This window comes from Protopterus annectens, chromosome 7.part0, assembly GCF_019279795.1.
Source record: "Protopterus annectens isolate FY-2018-M chromosome 7.part0, PAN1.0, whole genome shotgun sequence".
In the NCBI taxonomy this organism is placed as follows: domain Eukaryota; kingdom Metazoa; phylum Chordata; order Ceratodontiformes; family Protopteridae; genus Protopterus; species Protopterus annectens.
This window is the reverse complement of record NC_056739.1, coordinates 649,721,778-649,734,057: the sequence shown is the minus strand read 5'-3', so window position 1 is coordinate 649,734,057 and position 12,280 is coordinate 649,721,778. Positions and strand designations below refer to the sequence as shown.

The 12,280-nt window shown below is 47.4% G+C and overlaps 1 protein-coding gene across 2 annotated transcripts in view; it reads left to right on the top strand.

The window, feature by feature from the left end:
* Positions 1-4,269: 4,269 nt before the first annotated feature.
* Positions 4,270-12,280, top strand: part of PEAK1 (pseudopodium enriched atypical kinase 1) — a 1,072,364-nt gene continuing 1,064,353 nt past the window's right edge. For both annotated transcript variants that reach the window (XM_044077216.1, XM_044077215.1), the window contains exon 1: positions 4,270-4,404. The gene's annotated coding sequence lies outside the window, so the exon portion shown is untranslated. The remainder of the gene's footprint in view (positions 4,405-12,280) is intronic.

Below are 12,280 nucleotides of genomic sequence, written 5' to 3'. Positions count from 1 at the left end.
AGGATGATTCTGATTGCACCAGACTGGCCAGGCCAACACTGATACCCCCTCTTGCGCAGTGTCACTGCTGGCACCATGGCACCTGCCTCAGACCCCTACCCCGCTGTCCCAGAAGGAGGGCCAGATTCTGCACCCTCAGCTTCAAACCCTGAACCTGGCAGCCTGGCTAATTACCTGATCTCTCCATTACCATCCCTCAGTAAACAGGTGTTGGATGGCATTCTGGAGGCAAAGAGGCCTAGTACTAGAAAATCTTTTGCTGAAGAATGGAAAAGATTTTGTTCCTGGAACCAAATTCGGGATGGGCACAGCAGCACCTAATTTACCTCAGATAATTTACCTCAGATTCTTCAATACTTAACTGAGATGCTTCACAAGGGTCCTTTCTTTTTCCTCCAAAATTCATGCCTCAGCCATTTCAGCTCATTACAACACAGAACCACCCCTCTTCTCTCATCCACTGCTCAAGCAGTTCCTCTGAGGGGTCAAAAAAGTAAGACCACCTAGGAGAGCCCCAACTCCAGCCTGGGACCTTAACTTTGTATTGGAAAAGCTCATTCTTCCTCCTTTTGATCCAGCTGCAAATGCAGAGTTGAAATTCCTTTCTTGGAAGTTGGCCTTTCTTTTAGCCATCACTTCAGCAAGAAATGTGTCTGAATTACAGGCCCTTATGGTAGTGGAGCCTTTCTTCATCTTTCAAGTGGACAGGGTGTCCCTCAGGACCAATCCCTCCTTCATGCCCAAGGTTGTATCCAGTGTGGCTCTTAATCAGTCCATTCGTTTGCCAACCTTCTTTTCTAATCCACAGAACAAAGGGGAACGGATACTGCACTCCTTAGATGTGCACAGACAACTTAGATTTTTACCTGGACAGGACTAAACCTCTCATGAAATCTGAACAGCTGCTGGTGGCATTTGCTGCAGGGGCAGAGGGGAAGGCTATTTCAAAGCAAACCATTTCTAAATGGATAGGCCATTGCATTCATTTCTGCTATAAACACCATGGAAAACCTATCCCACAAGGGGGATAAGACCACATTCAACCAGGGCTGCATCTACCTTTACAGCCTTTCTCAGAGGTGTCCCTACCAGGGACATCCTAGAAGCTGCTACCTGGAGTTCTGTACATACCATCACCAAGCATTACCATTTTCCAATTTTCTCTAAATCCAGAGCTGGCTTTGCCACTGCAGTCTTGCAGGGCCTTCTAGCTGGTCCTAATGCTATCTAATTTCCTCCTGCCATCCTTAGCTTTGGGAATCTACCCAAATGTGATGACTGCAACAGTGAAACACGAATACCATAGTACAGTTGTGTACATTTACCATAAATGTAGATGTTAAGAGTGTATTCAGTGTTGCAGTTGCAGTCCTGGTTATCCTCCCTCCAGCCCCCTGACATCTTTTGGCTATACCGCTATTCTTGTTTACTATGCTTAAAGCTTTTTGGTGTATTTGCTTTTTTCTTCAAGGTGTAAGCTCGTATACATATTTAATTGCTTCCCATTAGGGGGGCACCTGACATCTGGGGCAAGAAAAACTGATGTAATGGCGTCGGCTGCATGCTTTATACCCCTGACTACCTGACGTCATGCAAGATGAGACAGCAACCGACGTACGACCCAAGACTTTGACAGTCAGGCCGACTGAGGGCTACTGCAAGCAGATAACCCAAATGTGATGACTGCAACAGTGAATACACTCGAACATCTACATTTATGTTAAGTGTACACAACTGTACTTTTATCCTGGTGTTGAGCAAAAACAAAGCCAGCATTTGGCTAAGAAGTCTTTCAGAATGGTTTTGAAGGATGGGAATGAGGGTATTGACCTGATGCAGTCACAGGCCCAACATGATACAATAACAGACCATGTTTAATAGGTTTGTGGACAGGCCGGAGTTTTTGCTCACTGGATTGTAATGACCAACTGGGAACATACTTGTGTAGAATGTTGTTTAGTGCTGGACAAGCAGATGGTTTCTGGATAGTTGTATAGGTGGTAAGAAGCTGTTCATGTTAGTTAATGGAGTAATTCTAACCAATTTAGGCTTTTTAGTACTACACAGTGGTGAGTTCTGAAAGGGGTATTTGCTGCAAATTTAGCAGCTTTGTTATAGCATTGTTCAAATTTAGATTTTTGTGATTCCTGAAGGTTAGTAAGGATGGGAGCACCATAAAGAAGTGTGAGGAGGAGATAATTAATGGTAATTGTAGCTTTAGTTGGGTTGGTGAGAAAGATTTTGGCTCAATAAAGTATCCACAGTTTTTAAGTTTTTATGTGTTCAAGTTTATACAGGTTGAGTTTAAGATCAGCACCCCTAATAATTTGCTATGAGAAGTAACTTCAATGGTTGTATTATCAAGAGAGAGGACTTTAAATTTTATTTTCTTATGGGAAGGGGGATTTGGGGAAAACATAGTAGTTTGTGTGGTGTTGAGCAGGAGTTGTGAGATACAAAGCCATGTTTCAGTGGCTGTTAAAGCTTCTTGCGTATTTTTTTTTGAGATGTGCCATATTGTCAGATGTGCAGATGAGTGTGGAGCCATCTGTGTAATGTATTAAGGAGGCCTGTTGTTTGGGTGTGTGGAGGATGTTGGTGAAAGTGTTAAAGGAGAAGGAATAAAGGATTGTGCTTTGTGGTACACCAGTGGTGACTGGAGGTTATGGAGAAGAGGTTTAAGTGCCATTTTACTGACTGATGCCTATTGAATAGGTAGCTTTTGAACCCTAGCAAGGTGGGCGGAGAGAGACTTGAACACATTTGAAGTTTAAGTTTACTGTGACAAACTGTGTTAAAAGACTTTAGAAAAGTCTAGAAATAAGGAGGCTAGTTTACCATTGTCTCTTCCTTTATTGACAGTATCTATGTAAGCTGTAGAGGAATATAGGTTTATAAGAAGTGTTGCATGTGAAACTCCCCTCAAAAGCAAATTTCTCCTACATGAGATCTCAACTTTGTTCTTAAAAATTTGATCTTGTCAATTTTTTTAACCTGCCTGTCAGGATGAGTTACAGTTCATTACTTGGAAGACTGATTTACTCACTGCTGTGACATCTGCAAGGCAAGTCTCTGAGCTGCAAGCTCTCATGGTAGACAAGCCCTATGTGATTTTTCACAAGGATAGGATTGATTGTGGTACTCACTAATCCATTATTCATGCTTAAAGTTGTTTCTGGATTAACCTTGAATTAAGCCATCAATCTTTCATTTGGTCCAAAAAAACAAGAAAGAAAAGACTGTATGTACTTTGGATGCACACGGGCTACTTGGATACTACCTTGACAGAACAAAGACATTTAGGAATGATGAACAGCTGTTTGTCCACTGTAAGGGGGGAGGGCTAAGAAAGGTCAACCTGTCTCTAAGCAAACTATTACATGATGATTGTCCTCTGCTGCTGTTTCCTCTTACTCCCACCATGGTAAATGTCTTCCAGGCAGTGTCAAGGCTCACTGGACTTGGGCCTTATCCTCTTTGAAGCCATTGGGAAGGGTTGGTTTCTAGATGCATTGTAAAGGCAGTAACCTGGTCCTATGTTCATAACTTCACAAACCAAAGCACTACAAACTGGATTCCTTTTCAAGGCCCAGAGTAGGCATTGCTAGGGCTATTCTCCAGGGGCTCCTGGATACTGGATACTTATCATTCAACCTCCCAGCTAGGGTAAGCTTTGGGAATCTACCCAAATTGTCACTGAGACAGTGGGAATAATGAAAATTGTACAGTTGCACAAGTCCTACTCTGCTATAACAGTAGACGTTTGAATTCCTCACTGCATCAGTGGCAGCACCCACCCACTCACCATCTCCCAGATTGTACATAGTTCAGGTGGATTTGATTAGTTTTTTTATATAGTGTTGTGATTGGTTGCAGAATTTGCTAGATAGGTACTTTCCTGTTTGTGGAAGTGAAAAAGCCTAAGCACTCACTCACTCTGGCAGCTGTAGGCTTCTCTCTCAAGATATGCTCAGCTAATCAGCTGTCACTGGGAGAGAGAGAGGGGGGAAAGGCTGAGCTTTTGAAAGTTGGCCAGTACTGGGTTATTTTGCCAGATAATCCAAAATGCCACCAAGGCAGTGAGGAATTTGAACACCTATTGTTTACAAGTAAGTAGGATTTAAGCAACAGTACTTTGAGTACCTGTCACACCTGGCTATTATGTTTTGCTTAAGGGTAACAGAAGAAATGCTTGCCACAGGAGTGAATGCCTCAAACTGATTTTAAGGTAAGGCACATCAGCTCCATATTAGTTTTTGCAGCATATCAGAAGTTTGGTGTATCTGTTCTCACAAATTTGTATATCTTTTTTTAGGGAAGTCTTCCTGAGGCACTGTCCATCCACCAGGACGTTTTGTTACAAAACTCTACTACCTAAGGGATCGACCTTCAAGAGCTCCACAGGTAATCTCTCATCATTTTGCTGTTGTCCTTTGCTTAAATAGTCATTTGACTCGCCCATTCTTTCCATTTTATTGGTTTATTTCTCCTGAATTTGTTAGATCTAATGTTGTCTGTTTTCATCCAGTTCAATGCATTGGTTGTTGGATCTGATTGAGTCCACCTCTGCACCATCTCTAAAGCTTTACAGATGTTCTTCGTGTTTCACTGTTGCAGTCATTACATTTAGGTAATCTGCTGGCGGGTTGCCCTCAGTCGGCCTGATTAACAAAGTCTTGGGTCCTGCATCGGTTGCTGTCCCTTCTTCCATGATGTCAGGTCATCAGGGGTATAAAACATGCAGCCGATGCCATTACATCAGTGTTTCTTGCCACGCAGTGCCCGAAGCAGAAGCAGTTCGCAAGTGTCAGTCGGCCGACTCCTGAAATTTTTGTTTTCGAGTTTCAGAACCGAAGTCTTCAACTAAAAGCTAAGTACCCCGTTGGGGAAACTTTTTCTTGCTCCTTACCGATGTCAGTAAAAGTTAATAATTGTATTACTTGTGGGAAGCAAATACCTCATAAGGATTTTTATTTGTACTGTATTCCTTGCCTAGGCCCTGACGACAACATGCCTTGCTGTCGGTTTTGTGCTAAATGTAATCAACGCTCTATTAAACGTCGGTAGATTTTTGCTTCTAAATATTTTGGCTCGAGATGCAACTATCCAGAAATGTCGTCAGTTAGCAATCCGACTACCGGAATACCAAAAAAAAACGCAAAGAAAAAGACAGAGACAGGCCGTCGAGGTCCAAAACCGATGACGAAGCTTTTCCTAAGCAGTCGCCGGTTTGCCAGTACTCAGTGAGGTGCTTTCACAGCCCCTGATACCCACTACTTTTGACTCGTAGGCCTCTACTGAGACCCATTCGGAGTCCAGTATGCTGTGAGATAATTTAAGTAATTGAAACCGTGGATGTCTCTACCTTAGATGGGTCCGGAGCCGCTGAGCAGGCACCGCTTCTGAGGGTATTTTCAGGCCTAAAGATTTGTAATTTAAACTGACTCCATCTTCAAAACTAAGGCCAAAATCTACTTCTATGTCTAAAAAAACAATGCTTGGGCCACGTGTACAGGCCCCAGTGTTTAAGAAACAAATGATCAAAATGGCTGGGGATTTAATTACCTTGATCAGGGGTACCCATCCCCCCTCCTGCTAAGAGGTCTAGGCAAGGCACTGACTGAATCTCCAGATAAGGTTTCTATTTCTTCTGATTCCTCTTCTGATCAGGAATTATCTATTCCCTCTTATGAGGACTCTGATGCAGAAGATTCCATCCCTTCTGCTGCTACTCCTGAGGATTTTTCTTTTGGAGAAACTTTGCATACCTTAAGGGAACACTTTCACTGGGAAAGTCAGGATGTCTCAGAATCTAAAAAGAGACTTGGGGATTTCCTTCTTCCTCAACATAGGCCTTTGGCTATACCTCCTGTTCTAGACATTGTTGATGATGTTTCCTCAGAGTCCAGTATGACTCCTGATTCCCTGCCACCGGTTCCCAGCAAGCCAGACAGATATTACAGGGTTCCTGACTCCCACAAATTCCTCTTTAAAAACCCTACTGCTGACCCTGAAACCATTTCTCAGGGTCCCAAGGGCGTTAAGGCTTCTACTGCTAAAAATCCTACCCCTTCGGATAGAGATTCCAGGGTGCTGGATAGATGGGGTAAGAAGGTTTACACATCTGCAACTTTGGCAATCAGGGCTTTAAACTGTCAATTTCATATGCTTAAATATCAACAGCATGTCATGGGCTTACTTAAACAGAAAATTATGTTGATTTCTGACTGTGTGGAAAATAAAGAGTTGCAAGATTTATTGCATTCAGCTGAACAAGTTGGAAAACATACTTTGCAATGTGGTTTTGATTCCTTGGAGGCCTCTTGCAGGGCTGCTTTAACTGGATCTGTGATAAGAAGGCATGCTTGGCTCAAGGAGCAAAGTCTGCCTGACCATGTTAAAGCAGACAACAGTACCAGAAAAGGAAAGGGACAAGGTTTTATTCAAGACTTTTCCTGGTACCCAGAAAAGACAAATCATGACGTCCAATTCTGGCCTTATCCATTCTAAATACATTTCTGGACATTCCGAAATTCAAAATGCTGACTCTCCAACAGTTACTACCTATGCTAGGCAAGGATGCCTGGTTGGTAACTGTAGACTTAAAAGAGGCTTATCTGCATATCCCAATTAGGAAATCTTGCAGAAGATACCTCCACTTCAAAGCAGGCTATTTGCCTTACCAGATCTGAAGTAGGAGATTTATTTGTCTGCAACCTGTGTGTTATGGATCCGATATCGGATCCGAACCGGCATGGTTTTACCAGCTATGGATCCGAGCTCCTAGCTCCTCCCCTCACCCATAATGCCCTGCTCTCCCTACATGACCTCAGATCTAGTTTGCCGCGCTGGTAACCAGGTCTTGGATTCTGGGCTCTTCAGCTAAGTGATTTTTGTATTCAAAGAAAGCGTTTTATTCAATAGTTATTGTGTTTTTTGAGTGATTGTATTAGGTTCCCTTTCATAATTTGTTAGTTTTAGCTTAAAATTCTTAATTTTAAGAACTTTAGTTTACCCTCCCCTCGCTGGTCGCAGTTTCTGTGTGAGTGTATTGTGTGGGGCCTTGTGTGTGTGTACTAATTTAGTATCAGTTTCTCTGTCTTTTGTTTTTTTTGTTAATAAAAAAAAAAAAAAAAAAAAAAAAAAGACTTTACCATGTCAGAAGCCCCTAAGGCAATTTTCTCCAAGTGCTCCGAGTGTGGCCATAAGCTATCCCCTGCTGATGGCCACACTCGGTGCGTTCGATGCCTTGGGGTTGAACACCTCACTTCTGGATGTTCCATTTGTGCAGGGTTCAACCCCAGGGCATTGAAGGAGCGGAGGTCGAAGCTGGTCCTGGCGGGACTTCTGCCCCCGGACTCTGCTTCGGCTCCCACTCCTGTGGTGGGAACCGTGGCTTCGGTTCCCGCCTCTCCTGCTCTCCCTCCTCCACTTGGGACTCAACCTCCTGCTACTGGGTTGGAGGAGAGAGGCAGAAAAGGACCGGAGGAGAAGCACCTGGCGGGCCGAGACCTCTGTTTTGGCCCCGCCAGCTAAGCGGGCTTCTCCTCCGGCCTCCTTGGCTACTGGCTCTCCCCTCCCTCGGCTCCGGTCTGCTTTTCACCGGGGCCTGAGGAGGAGGAGACCCGATCTCCGTCGAGGCTATTGAGGAGGCACTCAAGGCCTACCTCGGTAGCCTCTTCGAGATCCACTTATTCTTTTTCTGACACCGATCTGGACCAGATGATGAGAAGGTTCACCCAGGCCCAGATGCAGATGGGAGTGCTCCTGCCTCCCCCCGGGAGCTTGACCCCATTTTTCAAGCTAATAGCTCCTTCTCCGACCCGCTACCGGGTTGGGCGTTGAGCCGGGCAGCCGGGCCGGGGTGGGTTGGCGCCGATAGTACTAGGTACTTCGGATCCGACCTTGCCCTCGAGTGCTTCGGATCCGGGGGATTCAGTGTGCCTTCGGCGCCGTCTGAGTCGGAGCGCACTGGTCCCTCGGATCCGAGTGTCTCGGGGCCGGCTCCGATCCACTCTTCGAATCCGAGGGGGAGCCAACTTTTGGATCCTTTGGTCGAGGCTGGCTCCCCCTCTGCTTTTGATGTAGTGGAGAGGGCTCTGTTGAGGGCTTCCGGACCCCCGGCACTTGCTTCGGCTTTGTCCCGCGCTCCATCTGCACTGGGTCAGGCTTCCACCATCCGGCCACTGGGCCCATCTACCTCTTGGGTGTCCCCTCCTGCCGACCCCCTGGTGGACCTCATTACCATCAGGGCGTGGAAGGAACCGGACACCGTGGAGCCAATCCCCAAACGGCCAGACCGAATCCTTAGCCCCCCTGCAGACTGTGCCCACTGGAGTAAGGGGCCCCCTGTAGATGCCATGTTGACAGCAGCCACCAAGAGGGAACTCGCTCAGGAGAGTCCCTCAGTCCACCCTCCGAGCAAGGAGTATCGGATGATGGACCGCTTGGGGAAGCGAATGTTTAGTTCTGCGACCTTCTCAGTGAGGGCGCTCAACTACTTGGCACATGTGATCAGGATGCAGCACGATCTTTTTAAAGAATACGCTGCATCCCCCCCTGAGTCCGTGTCGGAAGAGGACAAACTCTTGCACTCTACCCGTATGGCCACTCTTCGATCCGTAACAAATACCTCTATGCGGTTGCTGTCCCATGCTACTGAGGGAGCCGCTAGAGCTGCAGGAGTAGGCCTAGTCACAAGACGCCAGGCCTGGCTCCGCCATTGCGATTTCACGGAGCCCTTCAAGGCGTCCTTCGCGATGGTTCTGCCCTTTTTGGCAAGACGGTTCGCGACACCTTGACCCAGAGCAAAAAGGACAGGAAGATGCTGTCTGCCGTCGGAATCCGCTTCTCTGTGCCCCAGAGGCCCTACTCTAGGAACCAAAAGGGCCAGAAGAAGATGTGGTTCCGGAAGTCGCAGCAATCCCAACCCGCTCAGGACAACCAGACCTTCCATGGCAGAGGAGGACAGGGAGGACGCCGCCCCAGAGGCAGAGGGGCTCCCATTAACTTCGGGTCCAGAGAACCTTTCTCTGAACGGCCCGCGCAGCAGCCCTGAAGGGTTGCCCGACTGCTCCACTCTGGAGGCAGTCGGGGGACGTTTTTCAGAGCACCTAGCAGCATGGGAGTCCGTAACATCCGCTGGGTCCTCCGCATTATATCCAGAGGATACAAGATTCCTTTTCATCACCTTCCAAAATTAAAATCCCTCCCCGACGTTCCACCCAGTCAGCGGGAGGCCGCTTCGGCAGAAATTGGCCATCTGCTGGGGAAAAGAGCCATCCAGCCCGTCCCCCCAGACCAGATCGGATCAGGGTTCTACTCCAGGTTCTTTTTAGTGCCAAAGAAGACGGGGGACCTAAGACCAATTTTAGACCTGTCCCTGTTAAACCTGGCAGTTCCCAAAGAGAAGTTCTGGATGATCACCCTACAATCTATCCTTCCCCTTCTGGGAATGAACCACTGGATGTGCTCTATAGACCTCAAGGATGCGTACTACCACATACTAATGGACAGACGTTCCAGGAGGTTTCTTCGCTTCCGGCTGGGAGCCAGTCACTACCAGTTCAGGGTCCTTCCCTTTGGTCTCACCACAGCCCCCAGGGTGTTCACCAAAGTATTAGCAGTGGTTGTGGCCCACCTGAGGCTTCAGGGGGTGCAGGTCTTCCCATACCTGGACGACTGGCTCCTTACCGCCCCAACAAGGCATCTACTATCATTGGCGTGAGACTCCTTTCTTCATCTAGCTCCCCGCTTGGGCATCACGATAAATGTAGCAAAATCCAACCTGGCCCCTACTCAGTTGATAGATTTTATAGGTGCCAGGTTAGACACGAGGGAGTTAAGAGCCTTCCTCACATCTGACAGAGTTCAGAGTTTGCGACTCCAGGTGCGGGCCATCCTCCACTCCAGCTCTGTTCCGGCAGAATTGGTCCTGAGGGCTCTAGGGTCCATGGCGGCAGCAATATCTCTTCTTCCTCTCGCCAGATTCAACATGCGGGTCCTTCAGTGGACACTTCAAGTTCAGTGGTCTTACCTTGCACTACCTCTGCATCATCCCATTGCGATCAGCAAGGCTTGCAAGCGGTCCCTCTTGTGGTGGCTCCACTCACAGGATCTCCACGGAGGCCGCGCCTTTTTGTGCTTCTCCCCCTCTCGCCACGGTGACCATGGATGCCTCCCGCCTCGGGTGGGGGGGGGCATATTGCAGGCAGGACAGTCCAAGGCACATGGAACGACTCGGAGACCTTCCTGCATATCAATGTTCTAGAGATGAGAGCAGTGCTCTTGGCGTTGCGAGCACTTCAGGCCTTTCTTCCCCTGGGAACAATTGAGATTCAGTCAGACAACATGTCGGTGGTCTGGTACATCAACAAACAGGGGGGAACCAGGTCTTATCCCTTATGTCGAGAAGCCATGAGAGTGTGGGAATGGGCGATCTCCACCAACCGCTTTCTCATCGCAACGCATATTCCGGGTCGGTCCAACATCCTGGCAGACAAACTCAGTCGCACCATTCTCTCCCCGTACGAGTGGTCTCTCAATGCTCAAGTAGCGAAACGTATCTTCGCACGGTGGGGAACTCCTTGTTGCGATCTTTTTGCGTCTCCCTTAAACACCAAGTGCGACAGTTTTTGCTCTAATCCCTCCTCCAGGGATTCCCGAGACAGCTCTGGTGCATGCTTGGCCTCCCGGTCTTCTTTATGCTTACCCCCCTTTGCCTCTGATGCTCCAAGTTCTTCAGAAAGCCTCTCGGTTGGGGTGCAGAATGATCCTCATTGCCCCATTCTGGCCTCAACAGATCTGGTTCCCTTTCCTAAGGTCTCACTCGGTGAATCCACCTTGGATTCTAGATCCCATTCGGATCTGATTTCATCCATCGAACCTACCAACTCCGAATCTGGACAACCTGAAGCTAACGGCTTGGCTGCTCCAGTTCCACTCTAATTAGGACTCGGTATCTCGTCTCCCGTTAAGGCCATCTTGGTAGCGGCTCATAAGCCATCTACCAGGAAAGTTTACCGCAGTAAATGGAAACGGTTCTCCATTTGGGTGGAGCGGCAAGGTCTAGATCCCTTCACGGTTCCCCTTCCTCTGGTGCTAGACTTCCTCACCACTCTTTTTAATGATGGTGCCAGTAGTTCCACGGTCAAAGTGCATCTTGCGGCCATTTCTCACTATCATGTTGGTCATGACTCTGGACCACTTATGTCTGCCAAATTGTGTAAAGTCTTCCTTAAAGGCACCTTTCTCCTTAGGCCCCCTGTCAAGCAAGCGGTTCCTCCTTGGGATCTGTCCTTGGTTCTTCAGGCCTTGACCGCTCCCCCATTCGAACCTGCGGCCACAGTAGATCTTAAATTTTTATCCCTTAAGACTGCTTTCTTAGTGGCCGTTACTTCGGCCAAAAGAGTTTCGGAACTTCAAGCCTTATCTTCTAAGCCTCCTTACTTGATTTTCCATCCGGACCACATATACCTCAGGACCAATCCCTCCTTTCTTCCTAAGGTGGCCTCAGAAACAAATATTAATCAGTCCATTAACCTCCCTGTTTTCTTTCCTAAATATCAAAACAAGGGTGAATACAAGCTGCATTCCTTGGATGTTCACAGGCAGCTTCGTTTTTATCTTAACAGGACAGCTGGTCATAGGCAATCCGACCAGTTATTCATTTCCTTTGCCAAATTCAATGTGGGTAAGCCAATTTCTAAAGTATCCTTGTCTCGCTGGATTTCACAGTGTATTCTTCTAGCTTATCAAGCCTCTGGGAGGCCACTTTCGGAGGAGTCCATGCCCATTCAACTCGGTCAGTTTCTACCTCAGCGGCCTTTAAGGCTAGGATTCCTCTGGATGACATTTGTTCAGCAGCCACTTGGGCTTCATCAGATACCTTTATTTCTCATTACAAGCTGGATATCACATCTAGAGGTAGAGCATCCTTTGGCTCCGGTGCTCGGAATATCCTTCCATGACGGCCGCCCAAGATTCAGGTAGCTGGGGACTCTGTCCCACAGGTTGCAGACAAATGAATCTCCTACTTCAGATTTAGAAGTTATGTACTCACCATAACGTTCCATCTGAGTAGGTGGATTCATTTGTGTGCAACCATCCCGCCCTCCTATCCCCCTGGCCTTGTCAGTTTCCTGCATATTATATGTTACCCCTTTCAGGGTATTTTGATTCAGGGCAAACTTGATCTGAGGTCATGTAGGGAGAGCAGGGCAATGTTAAGTTGTCTATCTCGCCTTCATTCTTGCTGGATGGGTTCGGAGCCGACCTCGGC